Here is a 22762-nt window from a genome sequence, read left to right on the forward strand (position 1 = left end):
ATAGCTCTGTTATACTGCTTGAGTTCAGGGATAGTGATTAAACCTAAAGTCCTTTTATTGTTGAGAATAATTTTAACTATTCTTGGATTTTTGTTATTCCAGATGAATTTTCAAATTGTTCTGTCTAACTCTTTGAAGAAATGGATTGGTATTTTGATGGGGATTGCATTAAATCTGTAGATTGCTTTTTTAAAATGGCCATTTTTACTATATTAATCCTGCCAATCCATGAGCATGGGAGATCTTTCCATCTTCTGAGGTCTTCTTCAATTTCTTTCTTCAGTGTCTTGAAGTTCTTATTGTACAGATCTTTTACTTGCTTGGTTAAAGTCACATCAAGGTACTTTATATTATTTGGGTCTATTATGAAGGGTGTCGTTTCCCTAATTTCTTTCTCAGCTTGTTTCTCTTTTGTGTAGAGGAAGGCAACTGATTTATTTGAGTTAATTTTTATACCCAGCCAATTTGCTGAAGTTGTTTATCAGCTTTAGTAGTTCTCTCTTGGAACTTTTCAGATCACTTAAATATACTATCATATCGTCTGCAAATAGTGATATTTTGACTTCTTCTTTTCCCATCTGTATCCTCTTGACCTCCTTTTGTTGTCTGATTGCTCTGGCTAGAACTTCAAGAACTATATTGAATAAGAAGTGAGAGAGTGGGCAGCCTTGTCTAGTCCCTGATCATAGTGGGATTGCTTCAAGTTTCTCTCCATTTAATTTAATGTTAGCAACTGGTTTGCTGTATATGGCTTTTACTATGTTTAGGTATGGGCCTTGAATTCCTATTCTTTCCAGGACTTTTATCATGAAGGGGTGTTGAATTTTGTCAAATGCTTTTTCAGCATGTAATGAAATGATCATGTGGTTTTGTTCCTTTAGTTTGTTTATATAATGGATCACGTTGATGGTTTTCCGTATATTAAACCATCCCTGCATGCCTGGGATGAAGCCTACTTGATCATGGTGGATGATTGTTTTGAAGTGCTCTTGGATTCAGTTTGCCAGAATTTTATTGAGTATTTTTGCGTCAATATTCGTAAGGGAAATTGGTCTGAAGTTCTCTTTCTTTGTTGGGTCTTTGTGTGGTTTAGGTATAAGAGTAATTGTGGCTTCGTAGAAGGAATTCGGTAGGGCTCCATCTGTTTCAATTTTGTGGAATAGTTTGGATAATATTGGTATTAGGTCTTCTATGAAGGTTTGATAGAATTCTGCACTAAACCTGTCTGGACCTGGAATCTTTTTGGTTGGGAGACCTTTAATGACTGCTTCTATTTCCTTAGGAGTTATGGGGTTGTTTAACTGGTTTATCTGTTCCTGATTTAACTTCGATACCTGGTATCTGTCTAGGAAATTGTCCATTTCCTGAAGATTTTCACGTTTTGTTGAATATAGGTTTTTAAAGTAAGATCTGATGATTTTTTGAATTTCCTCTGAATCTGTAGTTATGTCTCCCTTTTCATTTCTGATTTTGTTAATTTGGACACACTCTCTGTGTCCTCTCGTTAGTCTGACTAAGGGTTTATCTATCATGTTGATTTTCTCAAAGAACCAGCTTTTGGTTCTGTTGATTCTTTCTATAGTCCTTTTTGTTTCTACTTGGTTGATTTCAGCTCTGAGTTTGATTATTTCCTGACTTCTACTCCTCCTGTGTGTATTTGCTTCTTTTTGTTCTAGAGCTTTTAGGTGTGCTGTCAAGCTGCTGACATATGCTCTTTCCTGTTTCTTTCTGCAGGCACTCAGCCCTATGAGTTTTCCTCTTAGCACAGCTTTCATTGTGTCCCATACGTTTGGGTATGTTGTACCTTCATTTTCATTAAATTCTAAAAAGTCTTTAATTTCTTTCTTTATTTCTTCCTTGACCAGGTTATCATTGAGTAGAGCATTGTTCACTTTCCAAGTATATGTGGGCATTCATCCCTTATTGTTATTGAAGACCAATTTTAGTCCGTGGTGGTCCGATAGCACGCATGGGATTATTTCTATTTTTCTGTTCCTGTTGAGGCCCATTTTTTGACCAACTATATGGTCAATTTTGGAGAAAGTACCATGAGGAGCTGAGAAGAAGGTATATCCTTTTGCTTTGGGGTAGAATGTTCTATAAATATCTGTTAAGTCCATTTGGCTCATGAATTCTCTTAGTCTGTCTACGTCTCTATTTAATTTCTGTTTCCATGATGTGTCCATTGATGAGAGTGGGGTGGTTAAGTCTCCTACTATTATAGTGTGAGGGGCAATGTGTATTTTGAGCTTTAGTAAGGTTTTGTTTACGTATGTAGGTGCCCTTGTATCTGGGGCATACATATTTAGGATTGAGAGTTCATCTTAGTGGATTTTTTCTTTGATGAATATGAAGTGTCCTTCCTTATCTATTTTGATGACTTTTAGTTGAAAATTGATTTTATTTGATATTAGAATGGCTACTCCAGCTTACTTCTTCTGACCATTTGCTTGGAAAGTTGTTTTCCAGCCTTTCACTCTGAGGTAGTGTCTGTCTTTTTCTCTGAAGTGTGTTTCCTGTAGGCAGCAGAATGCAGGGGCCTCGTTGCGTATCCAGTTTGTTAATCTATGTCTTTTTATTGGGGAGTTGAGGTCACTGATGTTGAGAGATATTAAGGAATAGTGATTATTGCTTCCTGTTATATTCATATTTGTATGTGAGGATATGTTTGTGTGCTTTTCTTCTCTTTGTTTTATTGCCAAGTGGATTAGTTTCTTGTTTCTTCTAAGGTATAGCTTGCCTCTTTATGTTAGGCTTTACCATTTATTATCCTTTGTAGTGCTGGATTTGTAGAAAGATATTGTGCAAATTTGGTTTTGTCATGGAATATCTTGATTTCTCCATCTATGTTAATTGAGAGTTTTGCTGGATACAGTAACCTGGGCTGGCATTTGTATACTCTTATTGTCCATATGACATCTGTCCAGGATCTTCTGGCTTTCATAGTTTCTGGCGAGAAGTCTGGTGTGATTTTGATAGGTCTGCCTTTATATGTTACTTGACCTTCTTCCCTTACTGCTTTTAATATTATTTCTTTATTTTGTGTGTTTGGTTTTTTGAGTATTATGTGACGGGACGTGTTTCTTTTCTGGTCCAATCTATTTGGAGTTCTGTAGGATTCTTGTATGCCTATGGCAATATCTTTTTTTAGGTTAGGGAAGTTTTCTTCTATGATTTTGTTGAATATATTTACTGGTCTTTTGATCTGGGAATCTTTACTCTCTTCTATACCTATTAACCTTAGGTTTGATCCTCTCATTGGGTCCTGGATTTCCTGTGTGTTTTGGACCAGTAGCTTTTTCTGCTTTACATTATCTTTTTTGAGTTGAGTCAATGATTTCTATGGAATCTTCTGCTCCTGAGATTCTCTCTTCCATCTCTTGTATTCTGTTGATGAAGCGCGTATCTACAGCTCCTTGTCTCTTCTTTTGGTTTTCTATGTCCAGGGTTGTTTCTATGTCTATGTTCCATGTGTTCTTTCTTAATTGCTTCTATTTCCATTTTTAATTCCTTCAACTGTTTGATTGTGTTTTCCTGCAATTCTTTCAGGTATTTTTGTGCTACCTCTCTGTAGGCTTCTACTTGTTCTCTAAGGGAGTTCTTCACGTCTTTCTTGAAGTCCTCCATCATAATGATGAAATATGATTTTGAAACTAGATCTTGCTTTTCTGGTGTGTTTGGATATTCCATGTTTGCTTTGGTGTGAGAATTTGGCTCCGATGATGCCATGTAGTCTTTGTTTCTGTTGCCTGAGTTCCTGTGCTTGCCTCTCGCCATCAGATTATCTCTAGTGTTACTTTGTTCTGCTAATTTCTGACAGTGGCTAGACTGTCCTATAAGCCCATGTTTCAGGAGTGCTGTAGACCTGTTTTCCTGTTCTCTTTCAGCCAGTTATGGGGACAGAGTGTTCTGCTTTCGGGCGTGTAGTTATTCCTATCTATAGTCCTTCAGCTGATCCTGTGGGTCTGTGTCTGGTGTTCACCAGGCACGTCACTTGCAGCAGAAAAGTTGGTCTTACCTGTGGTTCCGAGGCTCAAGTTTGCTCGTGGAGTGCTGCCTACGAACTCTCTGCAGCGGCAGCAACCAGGAAGATCTGCGCCGCCTTTTCTGGGAGCCTCCGTGCACCAAGGTTCCAGATGGCACTTGGTGTTTTCCTCTGGTGTCAAGATGTGTGCAGAATGCAGTCTCTTCTGGTTTCCCAGGTGTGTCTGCCTCTCTGTAGGTCTAGCTCTCCCTCCCATGGGATTTGCGTGCAGAGAACTGTTTATCCGGTCTCTCCCTTCAGGCACAGGGGTCCTGTCGCTCCTGGGCCCTAACCCACGGGAATCCAGAGTCAGTATACAGTTTCCTCTTGGGCCAGGGATGTGGCCAGGGGTGGGCAGTGTTGGTGGTCTCTTCCACTCTGCAGCCTCAGGAGGGCTCACCTGACCAGGCGGTGAGGTCTCTCTCCCATGAGGTTTGGGAGCAGAGAGCGCTATTATTTCTTTTATACATAATTTTTCATTTGATGTAAGTGCTATGCACCACATACATGCAATTACCCCAGAATCCAGTCAAGGTTAGTGAATTCCACTTGGAACTGGGTTATCCTTTTGGTCCTATGTTAAGGAAATTTGAAAAAATGGATGAGCTATCTCTCCAGAACCTGCCCATGACTTTTGTCCTTCCTTTTGTACTGCATTAGTTGAACTTGAACAAACTCATTCAAAGAAAGAAGGTTTGTGAGAACTACAGAAATACATAAATGGCCCCTCCACTCCCATCCTCTCCCCTCCCCTTTCTCCCCCCCACCTCTCCTCTCCCTTCCTCTCCTCTCTCCTCCTTTCCATTTCCCTTCCTTCTAGAAAAAAAAAGAAATACATATAAGGAATAGGAATGCTTATTGTCTAAACTGCCAGTCATCCATGAGGGCATTAGTAGATGCACAATCAAACCTTAGCATCGCTTATTGCAAGGTTTGGAGCAGAACTGTCATTCTCATCCTGTGTTATGATGTAGATTAGACTCATCAGATTAAATTAAGAATTGTAAAAAATCTCCTGGGGTTGAAAGTGGTAAGGAAATCATGCTTATGTATCATAAATGCAGTGCTAAGAGCAGGATTCAATCTAGTCTGGGGGGATGCATCCTTCAGCACAGTCAACAGATCTTTGGAGAATGATTCAGTTCAAAACTGGGTATGGAGAAGGATTGTTGATATTGTTTTAGAAGACATCCCAACATTTAAAAAGTGTTTCTTTCAGATCAGTGAATGATTTTTGTAAAATAACTCATGGAATGAACTTTTGAGACCAACCATCAGCCTGAGAATTAATGTGTGAAAGAATAAATTCTGTGTCTTTCCAGACTGTTGCTTTCAAAGCAACAGCCAAACGTGTCCATCCTATGAATGATACATAGATATATACACATTATAGCAGTATGGATACTGAGTTTCTTCAGGTTCATGAATGAGGTATTCAGCAGTTGACCTGGCTCAGAAATTAAGGAAATTTGTGCCAACTCTTGAGACCTGAGTTCCTTCCCCATGAGCCCCATGATTGAAGAAAAGAACAAATTTCAGACAACTTGTCTCAGATTTTTTGTAGTTGTGGTTTCCTGGTTTTGATCTACAGAAGGAAGGGAATCTAGTTTTCCAATTCTTGTTTATCCTATAATAATTCTTTCCAATGCACTCATGAAAATATATTACTGTGGATTTCATTGATAGGTTACTTTTGCTATTTGAATTCTGTTGCCAAGAACTCTAGGAAATAAGAAGCACTGTATCAAAGCATCATATGAAAATCATGCTAAGCGAATGTGGCCATTGGTAATTTGTAACTGAGCTGAAACACTTACTAGACACAAACTGCTGTAAAAGGTCTTCTCTAGATTCCAGGTGTAGAAGCCGCTGTTCCCTAACAGAGAGTAGAGGATGAATCTCTTTGTACAGAGAAAAGGGATTTATCACAATGATCACAGGCTGTGGTCCACATAATTTAACAATGGATGGATATTTGTAAAGTCCAAGAATCCAGTAGTTGATAAGTCCACAAGCCTGGATGTCTCATCTGTTCATTATTATATGATTAAATCCTCAGTAAGCAGGTTCTATGGTATGTGAGGGTTTGGTAGGAATGTGAGTGTAAGCTAGAAAAAGTAAAAGTTTCTTTCTTCCATGTTTTCTATGGTCTTCAATTATAATGCATTGTTCAGAATACATTGAGATTACCATTTTTCAATAGAACGTTCCTTTCAGGGAAACTGCAGCCTCACAACATGGCTCAGGAGTATGGGAACTGCAAGACCCAGTCTGGGAAGATGTTCCTATTCATCGAGCCCACCTACCAGTATTGCAAAAATACCCAAGAAATTCTCAATCAACTCCCTTTGAAACATGGTCTTCTGGGATTTGTAGACATCACAGCCACTAACAATACCAACTCAATTCAAGATTACTTATAACAGCTCACTGGAGTGAAAATAGTTCCTAGGTCTTTAAGCTAATCAAAGATTTCATAGGCATACTCAGTGAACTAGTCTCCCTCCATCAGAATTGGGAGCTGATGACGTGGCTGAAGCAGATTGGAGCTCTGCTGTTATGAAAAGGATGGCAGTAAATCCCATGCTGACAGCTGTCATCCAGGCATGTGAAGGCCAGTGCACCTGAGAGTTTATGTGCATCATGGAGGAGGACAGTACTTTTTGTGACTTGGATTTTCAAAAAATTGACTTTTATTCTATTCCTCAGTGCTTAAATATAATGCTGTTTGCATGAAACCATGGGGTAGGGAAACTTAACATCACACAGGATTGATTCTCCATACTTTATGTGCTCACATGTCTCTACCTCTAAGCCCATGTTGAACAATCCAGTGCATCTATATCTCCAGTGAATCAATTACCGTTTTTCTACCATGATTTTCTGCTGAAGTCATTTTGCAGAAGTCCACTTCCTAGTGAATATTAAAACAATGGATATTCTGAAGTTGTGTATGATCCACACACAGGCCTTTCCCACTTCAGCATTTCCAACTTTCAAATGGTGTTCTCAACCTTTCCCTCCACAAGCACAAAAGTCCGCAGTGGTATGAGGATGCTGTTTGAAAAATCAGATGAAGAGTTTTACCATAGTTGTTCCTCACTGTAGCAATATTAATGTAGATGGAAGAGCATATGATAAATTCAGCTCTGTTCACAAACTGGTTAATTGCCAAGAAAATCACAAACAGTTGTGAGTTGATTCTAGTCAGAGTCCCAGAAAAGTCAAATATGAAATGCAAAATTTCAGAGCTCTTCAAAGACTGTCTATGAAAGAATTTGCTTGCAAAACACTGTCCTAAAATATTTATTCCATTCAGACTTTTATATTTTGCTTTGATGTTTATTAATAATGCAACTGCAGGTCTCTTCTCTGGTCTCCAGTGCGAAGGATTCATTCCTAAAAAAGATGTATCTGCACATGACTAAAAATATAAAAATAAGAATAGATCTTGATTAAAGTTCTGAGTTAAAGATGCAACATCCTATCACAAAGATCATATTAGAATTAGATTTGACATATATGTGTATATATTTTTATTTTTAGTGTCTTGAATCTGTTCGCACGGATTTTATTGAGAATATGTGTGTATCGGTGTAAATTAGTATGTAATACTCAGTCTTCCTCTCTTTCTGTCAGTTGTCAGTAATGGAGTAGAAACACTTTTTTTTATTTTTATCAAAGTTAATAAAGATTTATTATAGGTACAGGGACAGAAGATAAAATATGGATTGGGTTTATCTATGTAATTTTTCAATAATAAGTATATCCCAAAATATGGATTTTACCTTTGAGCAAACCTTTTGTATAGTCCTTAAGGAATGAGATGTGAATGTCTCTGTTGGAAACATGAACATATTATATTATAAACATTATATGTATACAATAATCTATTCCTTTGTTTACATTTCAAATGTCATTTCCCCAATTGGCCTTTCTTTCTTGAATCACACAAGCCATTTTGATCCTCTTAGTTTCTAAGGTGGTGCTCCCCCATCTACATACCCACTTCCACTTTAGTCCTCTACCATCCCCCTTCTCTGGGATATGGCATCTCCACAGGACCAATTGACTCCCTTCCCAGAAATGGAAGATGAGGCAGTAGTCTTCTCCATATGCTCTACAATCTATGTAGCAGAAGCCATCTACTGGCACAAATATACACTTGTTTGTGCTAAATTTCCTGAGACTCTGAAGGGTAAACTTTATTGATAGTGTTGTTCTTCATATTGGGTTCCAATCCCCTTCAGATCCTTCAGGCAATCCACTAGCCATGCTTTTCTGGCTCTAAGTTTCTGTCAAATGGTTATGTGTATGTGAATCTGTCACCATCCGGTAATGGCAGAGCCCCTCAGATGACAGACATATTAGGGTCTCATCTGCAAGCACATCTTGATATCAGGAGTCATCGGAGGATTTGGAGTCTGTGGATGAAATTGTTCTTCTAGTCTGGTGGTCTCTGGATTGCCTTTCCTTCAGTCTCTGCTCCTTTTTTTCTTTGCATTTTTTTCATTTTGGACATTTATAAGTTAAAGATTTTGAAATGTGTGGGCATCACCTTCTCTTCACAGGTGGGCATGTCTAGCTACAGGAGGTAGTCTCTTGTGGTTCTAACTCTTTGCTGCTTACTATCTCAACTACCATAGTCCCAGTAAATTTATAGAACCCTCTTGCATCCCTGGCATCTGTGACTTTCCTGGAAATGCCCAAGTTCAACACCCACCACTGATGCTTATTGTTATTTATTCCAATGTTCCTGTAGATTTCTCTTTTGTCTTTATATTGTTTCTACACTCCCAATTTTGTCCACTCTTCTCTACTTCTAGCAAAGTCCCTCCATTCCTCTCTCTTTTATTATCATTTTGCTCTCAATTCTAAGTCGGTTGCAAGAATCTGCAGTATGGCCTTCTAACATTTTAACTTCCATGTGATAAATGATTTGTGTATTGGGTAGACTGATCTTTTCGGCTAACATTCACTTCTCACTAAGTACATCCCATGTTATGTCCTTTTCGATCTCTGTTACTTCACTAATTTCCAGGTCCATCCCTTTGCCTACAAAGTTCTTGGTTTCCTCATTTTTAATACCGAGTAGTATTTCTTTGTTTAAATATACCACACTTTCTCTATTTATTCCTAAGTTGAGTTGACGTATATCATGACTGTTTGCAGCATTTGACTTATATAAGTAAGGCTGCCCTGAACATGTTCAACCACTTGTCACTGTTATATGTGGATCATATTTGAATATTTGCGTTGAAGTGATTGGTAAAGCCGGGTCTTCAGGCAATGCTATTTGCAATATTCTCTGAACCTCCACATTGATATCCAAAGTGGCTATACATATACAAATCCCACCAGCAGTGGAGGAGTGTTCCATTTTCTCAACATCATAGCCTACTCTGCTACTGCATTAGTTTTTTGTCTTAGTCACACTGATTGGTGTAATGTAGACTCTCAAGTTCATTTCAGTTTGTATTTTTCTGATAACTAAGGATTTCGAAGTTTTCTTGATATGTTTCTCAGCTACTGAGATACATCAGTTCAGAATTCTTGTTTTAGCTCTCTAACCCAGTTTAAAAGTTGGGTTACTTTGTTGTGTGGGAGTTTAACTTTCTGAATTATTTCTATATTTATTATTATGGCACTTTACCAGATATGGGGTTGGTTAAAATCTTTTCCAAATGTGTAGATTTCTGTTTTATCCTATTGGCAGTGAACTTTGCGTTAACAAAAATTTTAAGATTGTTTAAATTTCATTATTGACTGGTGATCTAGGAGCCTGAACCTTTGGTATTTTGTTCTGTAAACTTTCTCCTGGCAAATGTGTTTTAGGCACTTTCTGACATTTTCCCTTCTGTTGGTTTCTGCATATATGGTTTTATATAGATTTCCTTGATACACTTGGACGCGAACTTTTAAGAAAGAGATAGAAATGGATCAATTGGCACTCAGCTATATCCAGACCAACAGTTAGGTAGCATCCTTTCTTAAAATGCTTTCTGTTATGTACAACATACTTAGTCATCAGGTAAATGCACATCAAAACAACCCTGAGATTCCACCTCACATCAGTCAGAATGGCTAAGATCAAAAACTCAGGTGATAGCAGATGCTGGAGAGGATGTGGAGAAAGAGGAACATTCCTCCATTGTTGTTGGGATTGCAAACTAGTACAACCTCTTTGAAAATCTGTCCTGAGTTTCCTCAGAAATTAGACATTGCACTGCCTGAGGACCCAGCTATACCTCCCATGGGCATATACCCAAAAGATGATCCAACATACAACAAACATACATGTTACACTATGTTCATATCAGCCTTATTCATAATATTCAGAAGCTGTAAAGAACCCAGATGCCCTTCACCAGAGGAATGGATACAGAAAATGGCATATATTTACACAAAGTACTACTACTCAGCTATCAAAAACAATGAGTACATGAAATTCATAGTCAAATAGATGGACCTAGAAAATAATCATCTGGTGTGATGTTTCCCAATCACAGAAAACACACAAAGTATGGATTCACTGATAGGTCGATATTAGCCCAAATGCTCAAATTTCCTAACATACAAAGCACCGAACACATGAAACGCAAGGAGGGCCAAAATGCAGATGATTCACTCCTTCCTTATATTTAGAGTAACTGAAATATAAATAATAGGTGTAGGTAGGCATTGTTTTTAGGAGACTGAAGGAATGGCCATTCAGAGTCTGCTGGACATGTTCCCCCATATATATATATATATATATATACATACACACAAACTTGAAAAGATTGATGAAGCTAAGAAGTGCATGCTGGCAGGAACTGTATATAGATCCCTCCTGAGAGACACAGCTAGAGCATGTGAAACACAGAGACAAATGCCAGCAGCAAATCACTGAACTAAGCATAGGACATCCTTTGGAGGAATTAAAGGAAGGACTGAAGAGGCTAAGGGACTTACAACCTCAAAGAAAATACTGCCAGCAAACTAGATCTTTCAGGTACTAAATCACAACCCAACTCCATATGTAGCAGTGAATAGCCTTTTTGGGGCACCATTGTGAAGCTCTTGGTCCTAATAAGATTGGACCCTTCATGTAGGGGAAAGTACGGTCGGGTGCTTTAAGGATAGGAATGGATGTGGAGGGTACAACCACATTATAGAAGGGGAGAAGGAGAGGTTCGGGCTGATGGCCTGGAACCACAGAAAGGAATAAAATATGAAATGTAAATAGTAAATACCAAATTTAATAAAAATGGGAAAAATTGTAATCTTAAACGTCAAAAATCTTACTCTTAAATAAATATAGCTTTTGAGATTTTAAAACATTTATTTCCTATGGAAATGAATATTGTTTATACACATGGAATACAAGTGCTCTGCACTATATTAGCTAGTTATATGGAGCCTCAGAAATGAACTCAGGTGTTCTAGAAATATCTTTCACTATAATTTTAAAAAGTTTTTGAATTATTTCTACATTTATCTGATACTTCTTTATTGACTATGTCCAATTGCTGTTAAAAAGATACAGAAAAGTACTTATTCTTTTTACAAACATTGTTACTCATATTCCAGCACTGACTCAATATGAATTAGGGTGGATATTATAAGGTATTATTAACCTACTGTCTCCCTGTAAAAGTATATTCTGTAAGTAATTATTTATTGTATCTTGATTTTTTTATTGTATGAAATATCAAAATCTACATTGACATGCCATTATCATTTACTTAAACTATTAATTTAATCGATTGTAATATGGACCACATGTAGTGTACCATGGGAGAAATGTAAGGATTGCTGTAAAGCGTACTGTCTCCCCTTTGTTAAGCTTGGTATGTATCAAAATCAGAAAGGTATAGTGACTCATATTGACATGTAAAAATGATGTAATTACATATGGTGTCCTCTGCTGTGAAAATGATAAGCAAGCTTAGTATTTAAGATTTTAAATATTTAATGGAATCAAAGTTATGTTAGATTGCTTTTAATGGTAATCTTCTGAGGACATAATTGGGCCTTAGTAACCAATGCCCACAAATATGATACACTCCTCTGCTTATTATTTTAAATTAATAATACCTGGAGTAGGCAAATGCTGTATGAAGTTTCATCCACTATACCCCTGTTTAGAGATTGGATATGTCAGATATGAAAAGGGTTATCTTCGGTTCGTTATTGAATTTTATTTAATTAAATGAATGTTTTCAAAAAGAAATATTAAAGAATATACCCATACATGAACAGATTTTTGTCAAAGGTTATTGTTAATGTTCTCACACTGTGTAATTTCGCTATAGGGTCGTGCAATATTGTTAATGTATCTGGGGCATTCATCCCATTAAATCGTCCAATAATCTTCAGCATGTTCAAATTACCAACATCCATATTGAAACCTGTACCAACTTTTAACTTTACTTCCTTTTCTGCTCTTTTACAATTTGATGCCATTTTTCTAGTATTTACCATGGATTTATAAATTAACCTGTTTCTGTAACCCACTCAGAATCACTTGTGTATATTCTTCAACAACTTTCACTCAATATGAAAGTTCAGGTCTTTTACCCTTTTTGTTTACAATTGAATGAAGCACTTCCCTGCACGAGGTCTTCTTCTACAACTCTGCGTTCTCTTCCAGAAGTGTTCTTCCTATGATTCCTGTCACATAGCCAGGTTTCTGTTTTAGGTCTGAGTAGAACTAGAACTTTGTAACAACTATGTTTTTCTTGTCTAAAGTTTCAATGGAAAAAAAACTCTTGGTACATAATTTATTAGGGGAAAAATAGATCATTTTATTTTCTCAAATGAAGAGCAACTATAAAGTGGTTGATGTTGAAAATGGTACTTAAAAGAGAGAAGGGGATAGTGATCACATTGGTGACAGAGAAATAATAGTTATCTGTTAGAGAACAATGGTAGTAAAGATAAAAAATGATGGATCATGATTAATTTTCATGAGAGCACATGAGGATTTGTTAGAGACTTAAACATTGTGATAGGATTTGAGGTAGAATGCAGAGCAGGGTGGAAAGTAACGAAGATTTGAACTTGGAGACAAAGTTTGATGTTTTGCATTTAAGTAACAAAGACAAGATGATGGGATAATTTAACAGATTAATGTAAAGGAAGTTAAGTATTTAATGTCTCTTAATTACCTGAGAGGGTATTTCAAATAGACATTTTATTTTAAATATTATGGCTGATAAATCTCCCTTTAGGTATTAAAATATGAACGTAATTCACATTTAAAATTTGCTTCATATAGAGAAGATATTTTCATATTTTAATACTAGTTATTTCATGATCGATGATTCTGAGTATGTGATATTTGTCTACTTTTCATCTGTGATCTTTCATCTTTGTAACTATGTATGTATGTATATATGTATGTATGTATCTAGTTTTCTATCTATCTATCTATCTATCTATCTATTTATCTATCTATTGCTCTGATCTATCACATATAGCAATCCATTTGTTATATTTTCTACCTTACATAGGTCTTGAATCCTGAAATTATATAACATGCTGGAAAAACTAATGAGATATGTCACATGGTAAAACATATGTACAGTGACATTACTAAATTAAGTCTTTGTGTTTTTATCAAATAGATAATGAAATTTGATAGTATAATAATCACCTACATTGAATCTATTTTCTGAACTGTGATTTTAAAATGAATCAAATTTATAGAGCAGCTTTTAAAATTCTTGAGTGCTAATGTATTTAGCAATAAAGTTTCATAAAATTAGAAAATAGAGTTCGTTTTTATGTTACATATTTATATGTATATACATGTACATACACACATACAAACAAATATATCTATATATACATATACACATATATATATATATACATATGTTTATCTGTGTCAACATACACATTTATGTATATACACATACACACATGTATATGATATATACATATGTCCTGATGTACACATACATATATAGACATATATACAAATATACATATATACATACATGCTTTTTCAAATTAAAGACCTTGCTTTTAGAAGAATTTGCCTAGGCATGACATATATGGTTTAGCCAAAGAAGAGAAAAATGTTATTTCTAAATGACTCTGTAATCATTTTTTCTTGTTTAACATGATGATTGTTTAGCGATCTGACTTCCATGTACTTGGGGATTGATATGATGTCCTTTGCTTCTCTAATTCACTCATACACTTACTCCAAAAATAAGTGATTCCTTATTATGTTTCCAGTACATATATAGAGAATTGACTTATAAAAATATATTTGTAGTTTCTGCTTTCCTTCATGGGCTTCACCATCTACTGAATATATAATCAAATATCATTGTTTATTAAGTATATAATCTGCACAAACAATTTTCTTCCTATATATATATATATATCATTTTGATCCTCCAAAAATTCATTTAGTTATCAGTCCACTTCTTTTTTTTTAAATACTAGAAACAACAGTGTGAAAAATTCCTCTTTAAAATAAGATATAATGGAGTTAAAATTCAAGTTCACATAATATATTGCTCCAAGTCATTTTTAAAACTGTATTATACTTGATGCCTTGAGTCACCAAGTTCAATAAATTGTAACTATTTTGTCAGTAAAATATAAAACAAAATAAAATCTAAGGGAAATATATTAATAAGATACAATTACAAATTGTTTATCCACTCACATATTCCCTTCTATATCTTTACATTTAACATAGAACTAGAGGATTGGGGATTTAGCTCAGTGGTAGAGTGCTTGCCTAGCAAGCACAAGGCCCTGGGTTTGGTTCTCACCTCTGGAATAAAAAAAAATAGAACGAGAAAATAATTAAAACCCCTAACACAACTTCCTACAACCCTGGGATCATTGTTTGGAAAAGGAAATTTAGAGATGAAAAGTGAAAAAAAAAAGTGAAAGTATGTGACCCTGCTAGTAGATGTTTGAAAAAACATGTATACTTAGGTTGAGGTTCTACAATATAAAACTGACTTATCCCTACAACTAGATGGTGTGTGCTTTTGGCCAAACAGAACAGGAAAATTAACAGATGAGCTCCATGTCTTACACACATTTTTTTTGTAAATTTGCTTGAAATCATAGTTTTGATAATTATCATCTTAACCAAAGACAGCATTAGGCTTACATATTCACAAGCACCTTGTTGTCACCTTTTGTTAACTAACTGTATTTTATTTCATACAAGAGTAAGAATAAGTAACTGCTATTGAGGTGGTTTTAAGGGTTTGTAGTACCATTACAGCTCATAAGTTGTAAGTGTTTTTAAACTTTTTTATAGGAAACATGGTCAAAGCATCTACTCTGTCTTAATTTTTCTCATCTGATCACATATTGGATTACCCATTTCAACATTAGCTGCAATAGCTGTAAATGATTGGAATGATCTCTATCCCACTGAGGAGAAAATCATGTACAGAATTACTCAGCTACAGTAATATATTTGTAGCAGCAGCAAAAGTTTCAAATACCTTATATTTTTCAAGGAAAAGTTGACTATACAGACTATGGCAAACACTTAAAGCAGCAGCAGCAATGTTTCTGACTCTTGAGTCTCTGCTGATCTTCAATTCCCTGAGAGTGGCACAGCATATAACTTCTCTCTTTCCAGGTTACTGACAGAAGCCTGGTTGTTTCTAGTATGTTGTGCAACTGCTGTTATTTCCTGTTTGTTATGACAACTCTACAAAACTGGACTACTAGTGTATTCATGAAATACTTTCTATTGGAACAGACTGCCTCTGCTAAACTGTGAACTGATATTCTGCTTTCCAGACAACACAGATGGGAGTTGCTCCAGTGAACCTTTCTTTCTTTTTTTTTTCTTTTTTCTTTTTCTTTGGAGCTGGGGACCGAACCCAGGGCCTTGTGCTCGCTAGGCAAGTGCTCTACTGCTGAGCTAAATCCCCAACCCCTCCAGTGAACCTTTCTAAGCAGGGCCACCAGCACACCCATCAAAGCCCCCCATTCTTTCTTTTGCCTTGTGTGGATGGAGGGCTAAAAAGGAGGGTAAAGCTTTTAAGAGTCATCATCAAACATAGATATGTGGAAAAAATAAAGTATAATTTGAAGAGTTATCAGCTGTGGGCTTTCCTTGGAGTGGAATATTACTCAGGCATTTGATGTATGCTGCATGGCAGGACCCTGAGGATACCAAGTTACTACAAAATGACTGGGATTCTCTGGTTCTGTATGTATCAGTGAATATAAAATTATCATAAGTAGTGGAAAGAAACAGGAGGTTTGAGGTCTGGTGGAGGGAGAACAAAGATGGTTCCTGTGTGCAAAATCCATGGCATCTCAGCTTCATAAATTCAAATAAATCTGGGTTAGAGAGGGAGTGACAGACACACACCAGACATGCTGTGCACTATACCAAAAATAGTAAAGAGCTAACTTTTCTGCTGTATATATTTTGATTTCAAACCAAACCAAAGAAAACAAACAAACAAAAAAAAAAAACAAAGAACTATGAGTGTGAATAAAGATTCACTGGAAGAACTTTGTCGGAGGCTCTCAATATTCAACACTAAATAAATAATCTAAAATCAATGATGACCCACTCACTCATGGAGCTGGGCACAAAGTAAACCTGGCGATAATATTTTGAAACAACATTGAATCCCATGGTAAGTGTTCATTGTGCAATATGTTGAAAATATTTGCACGCTATTTTTTTTTCTGTCGGTACAAGTTTTTAGTCATTTGTGTGAACATTCAGCTTCCTGAGGTCCAGGCTCTCTAACCATTGTATTCCTGCTGCAAGGACAGCACTGACAGCAGTGAATCATAATGAGCTCTTGTCCAGTTAAAGAAGAAGGAATTGAGGGACTAAACTACAAATCAAAGAGTTCACAGGTAGGGATCCATGGCTCCAGCCACATATATAGAAGAGGATGGCATTGTCTGGCATCAATAGGAGGAAATGCCTTGTCCTATAAAGTCTGGTTTTTCTAGTGTAGGGGATGCCAGAATGTTGAGGTGTGAATATGCAGGCAGGATTGGTAGCAATCTCAAAGAAGCAGGGGGAGGGTGGATGGAAGAGACGGGAACCAGAAAAGGGTATAAAATTTGAAATGTAAATACATAAAATATTCAATTAAAAAAGAAGGAACTGAGGGAGAAAGAAACAGGAGGCTTAACTCAAAAGAGTGAGAGAGCATCTAGATGCTGGTATAAGTCAAAGATTAAAGCATTTTAGTTATGTATGAAAGGCAAGGGTCAGGAGACTATAGCATTTTATGTTTTTCAAGAAAAATCATTGAAGTAATAGTTCCATTTCTTATATGAACACAGAAATTTTGCAGCCATTATTGTTTGATGGGGCCTATTGTACCTCCCCTGATCAGTGGGGTCTTCTCCAACACATTTTGGAGGAGAATTGGAAAGACTGGAGAACTGATGTGAAAAACTCTTCTCACATTCCTGACTCAAGAAAAAACCACCTAATTCCATCTGGGCCTCCTGTGCATAGGGACCTAGAAACAGTAGGGGCAGGACATTTCTGCTTGCGGCTCTCATAGAAACCTGAAAATCAACCCGAGGAGCGACATCAGACCTGAGACCAGAGGTGAATCAAACTTTTCTGCTCTAAGTGACCTGACTGGTCGACTCAGGACAAGCAAAGGCAGAAATCCTCTGGGACCAGGAACTTCCGGTTTCTAGCTGGCTCCTGAACCTCGTAATCCCAACCCAGAGCTCCCTGCTCCTAGATGCAGAGACAGAATGCTGATCACCCAGGAGTGTGGACAATACTGAGCCTACAAGAAACTGAGACTTCCAGGTCTGCGCACCGTTATACACATCTCTGGCCCAAGACAAAACAGCATAGTGCTTCTGGACCAGGAATATAGCGGAGTAAAACTGCAGGACCACCATGTTCCAGACTGTGCCTGGATCCGAATTGACCTGATCAAACAGCTCCCTGCACCCAAAAGCTGAGGGTGGGGGAAATAGAACACTCCTGGGAAACCAGAGGAGACAATTCTCTGCCCAGATTCCTGACTCAACAGGAAAACACCTTGTGCCATCTGTGTACCCCCCCACAGAGGAACATAGGAGACGTAGGTGCAGGTCCTGCTGATTCCTACCCACAGGGACAGCTGAAAGCCAGTGGACAGGAAAACTATCCACCTGAAAGGAGAATACTCTGTTCCCATAACAGGGATCTACATACATAAAAGAAACCTTACTAAATCTCAAAGCACACACTGCACCAAACACAATAAGAGTAGGAGATTTCAACTCCCCACTCTCATCAATGGACAGGACATGGAAAACAGAAACTAAACAAAGATGTAGACAGACTAAGAGATGTCATGAACCAAATGGACTTAACAGATAATTATAGAAGATTCTATCCTAAATCAAAATGATGTACATTCTTCTCACCACCTCATGGCACTTTCTCCAAAATTGGCCATATAATTGGTCATAAAACAGGCTTCAACAGATACAGAAAGATAGAAATAATCCCATGCATCATATCAGTCCACCACGGGATAAAGCTGGTCTTCAATGACAATAAGGGAAGAACGCCCACATATACGTGGAAGTTAAACAATGCTCTACTCAGTGATAACCTGGTAAAGGAAAAAAATAAAGAAATTACAGACTTCTTAGAATTTAATGAAAATGAAGGTACAACGTACCCAAATTTATTGGACACAATGAAACCTGTGCTAAGGGGAAAACTCATAGCGCTGAGTGCCTGCAGAAAGAAACAGGAAAGAGAATATGTCAGCAGCTTGACAGCACACCTAAAAATCTAGAACAAAAAGAAGGAAATACACCCAGGAAGAGTAAAAGGCAAGAAATGATCAAACTCAGAGCTGAAATCAACCAAGTAGAATTAACGATAATCATAGAAAGAATCAACAGAACCAAAGGTTGGTTCTTTGAAAAATCAACAAGATAGATAAACCCTTAGCCACACTAACGAGAGGACACAGAGAGTGTGTCCAAATTAACAAAGTCAGAAATGAAAAGGGAGACATAACTACAAAATCAGAGGAAATAAAAAAAAAACATCAGATCTTACTACAAAAGCCTATATTCAACAAAATTTAAAAATCTGCAGGAAATGGACAATTTCCTAGACAGATATCAGGTGCCAAAATTAAATCAGGAACAGATAAACCTTTTAAACATCCCCATAACTCCTAAAGAGATAGAGGCAGTCATTAAAGGTCTCCCAAATGAAAAAAGTCTGGGTCGAGATGTTTTTAGTGCAGAATTTCTTATTCATAATAGCCAGAAGCTGGAAAGAACCCAAATGCCCTTCAACGTAGGAATGAATGCAGAAATGTGGTACGTCTACCCAAAGAATATTACTCAACTATCAAGAGCAATGACTTTATGAAGTTCATAAGCAAATGGATGGAATGGAAAATATCATCCTGAGTGAGGTAAACCAATGACAGAAAAACACATAAGGTATGCACTCATTGATGAGTGGCTATTAGTCCACCTTGTCGAATTACCCTAGATGCACAGAACACATGAAACTTAAGACAGATGATCAAAATGTGAATGCTTCAGTCCTTCTTTAAAAGGGGAACAAGAATGCCCTTGGGAGTTAATAGGGAGGCAAAGATTAGAACAGAGGTAGTAGGAATGCCCATTCAGAGCCTGAGCCACATGTGGCCCATACATATTCAGCCACCAAACTAGATACGTGGATGAAGTAAAGAGCTGCTTGCCGACAGGAGTCAGATGTAGATATCTCCTGAGAGACACAGTCAGAATACAGCAAATACATAGGCAAATGCCAGGAGCAAACCACTGAAGGAATCAGAGAAAGGACTGGAAGGGGCTCTGCACCCCATTTGAACAACAATGCCAACCAACCAGAGCTTCCAGGGACTAAGCCACTACCTAAAGACTATACATGGTCTGACCCTGGACTCTGACCTCATAGGTAGCAATGAATATCCTAGTAAGAGCACCAGTGGAAGGGGAAGCCCTTGGTCCTGCAAAGGCTGAACCCCCAGTGAACGTGATTGTTGGGGGGAGGGCTGTAATGTGGGGAGGATGAGGAAGGGAACACCCAAAGAAGGGGACAGGGTAGGGTTAGGGGGATGTTGGTCTGGAAACCGGGAAGGGGAATAACAGTCGAAATGTAAATAAGAAATACTCAAGTTAAAGAATGTAATCAGATAAACCCATACCGATTTTCACTTCTTCATAATTTCAAGAAGAACCTGAAAGAGAATATATAATATTCCAGACGCAAAAACAGGAATTTAAATTAGCCAGCATAAATATGTTTTTAAAATTTTCTTTTTTCTGTTATTTAATAATTCTGAGTATTCCTCTATAAATGATAAGACGGTTGTGTAATGTCTACCGATCCCGAAAGCCTGAAACACTGTGAAAAACTGTATTTCTCCCTATGTGGGTCTTTGGTCAGCATCCATTTCATTGCCCATCTAAATTCTCTGTTTCTCAAGTAGATCAGAGGACTACGTGAGGATGTCACTCTCATGTAGAGGACCAAGGAACTTTCCGTACTTTCATTTATTTGCTCTTGTGAGCATGTAAATAAAACTTTTAGTTCCAACAACAAAACATGGCCGTCCAATGGGATCCCCGTGAAAAAAAAATCTTTCTTTCTGCCATCAGTGAACTTTAGCACACTGGTAACAACACAGACAATAATATAAAGGAATAATCCTGGAATAATAATAATAATAATAATAATAATAATAATAATAATGCCCTCGAGGTATCACAGACTAAGGAAAGTAAATGTTGAGCCCTGTTTTTCAAGGGATATTATATCCATGAAATCAAATTACCTCACACATAATAATCACTCACCCTGTCACGGCTTCAAGAGTGAGTTGAGAACCAGAGTGGCCTTTTCTTAGGAAAAGAGAAAGATCCATCAACCTTCCAAAAAGAAAACCAATCCAGACAGTCTGTGTGAGGATGGTTAGCTTATACATGACTAACACACACACACACACACACACACACCACGCACACACACACACACACACACCACGCACACACATGCGCACACGCACACATGCACACCGACACACAAGCAGACAGACACACAAACAAACACACACTCAGACACACACACAAACACACACAAACACATCTCTGATCTCTGTTTCTTAGAGTGTCCAGGTGCACACCAGGTGTGAAAGGATGAAGTGGGCCCAGGAAACTGTCAGTCAGCAGAATCTTGGTCTGCCTGCAAGTGAGTTAGGGGTTCCTCCAAGGAATTCAGTGTCACAGTTCTTTTCGAAGGTATTAGGTGATTTGCGGTGTGCATATATCTTACTCAGGGTGAAAAAGGGCTACACAAACCTTGGAGACCAGGACGTGTTTTTCGGGTGCATTTACATTGATGGAGACCTCCTTTGGTTGACCTTCTTTAATCTCTGTCCCAGCCTCAGTCTGTGGTTCAGGGATCTCCGTTTGACCTCCTCAGAAATCGACTCCACTGAATGTGCCCCATCCCCACCCGTGAGGTCTTGCTTGCTCGAGTTCAAAGGATTTCAGTTTCGGACTCTACTTTCTCCATCAGATTAAATCCTCAGGAAGGTCGCCCTCTAGATGCCATGAATTAACCAGTCCATCGAGTTTCTGCATTAACCCGAATGTCCCCTAATTCTGGCCGGTTCTCTCTGCACTGAGCTATCTCTCCGTCATCCCCACCGACCCTCTGCTCCTGTCCTCAGTCGCCCTCAAACACTCACAGAATCTGTTCCAGATTTCCTTTCAGAGAGGTCGATGCTTTCCCCCTCACGGGCGTTCTTGTTTCCTATGTCCTCTCTGCATTTGTAGATTGTAGATGGAATGAGATTTATCGCACAGCTGATACCATGCATAGGTAAACGCCAGCCATGTTTGTGTCTCTAGGTCTCAGTTCCCTCTCGAGCTGCTTTTTTTTTTTTTTTTTTTTTACAGTTTCATATATTTTCTCTTAAGCTTGATGATGTCATGCCCCATGCAATGATGTCAATTCTAGACCCCATTATGTGATGTCCCCGCCCTAATGATGTCATGCCCCACCCCATGATGTCATGCCCCACCCCAATGATGTCACACCCTGATCCTGTTAGGTCATGTTCCCGGTCACCTCCTTGCCAGAATGATTGTATCTATTTATCAGGTAACATTCTGAATGCTGACCTGGCACCACACTCCTTCAGTCTCCCACCATTTACAGTCCCTCCTTCTAACCTCTCCCCTTCTTCTCTGAGAGAGTGGAGGACCCCTCTGGGTACACCCTCTCCCCTGGCACATCAAGTCTCTGCAGGACTAGATTCATCGTCTCCTACCAGCTCTTGAAAACGCAGCCCGGGTAGGAGAACAGGATCCACAGCCAGGTGACGGGTTTAGTGAACCCACGTGAAGACCATTGTGCAACTCTGCCTCTCTCAGTCCTTCCCTCAGCTTTTCAGTGAGACTCACTGAGCTCCATCTGATATCAAGCCCTGTGCCTCTGCTTCTGTGTCAGTCGGCTGCTTGGTGGAGCGTTGCAGAGGACAATAACGCTACCCTCCCATCTGCAAACACAAGAAAGGACCGTGAATAATGTCAGTTTTGCTGATTGCCCAGGGGAAAAGTCTCACATCCGGCCACTTATCCTTTGGCCATTCCCTCATTTCCTGTTCCATCTCTGTCCCTGTGTTTCTTATAGAGGGGGCAATTTCTGGGTCAAAATTGTGGGGGTGGGTTTGGGTACTTATCCATCCAACTTGGGTCCTCTGTGGCTAC

General features: G+C 38.1%; 1 long non-coding RNA gene across 1 annotated transcript; it reads right to left on the minus strand.

The window, feature by feature from the left end:
• Positions 1-7579: 7579 nt before the first annotated feature.
• Positions 7580-22552, minus strand: LOC134484783 (uncharacterized). The gene is made up of 3 exons (XR_010062571.1): positions 22324-22552; positions 20846-20917; positions 7580-7862 (listed from the first exon to the last, which is right to left on the minus strand). It is a non-coding gene; the product is annotated as an uncharacterized LOC134484783 (long non-coding RNA).
• Between the last annotated feature and the right edge of the window lie 210 nt (positions 22553-22762).

Source organism: Rattus norvegicus, assembly GCF_036323735.1.
Source record: "Rattus norvegicus strain BN/NHsdMcwi chromosome Y unlocalized genomic scaffold, GRCr8 chrY_unlocalized_7, whole genome shotgun sequence".
NCBI lineage: Eukaryota > Metazoa > Chordata > Mammalia > Rodentia > Muridae > Rattus > Rattus norvegicus.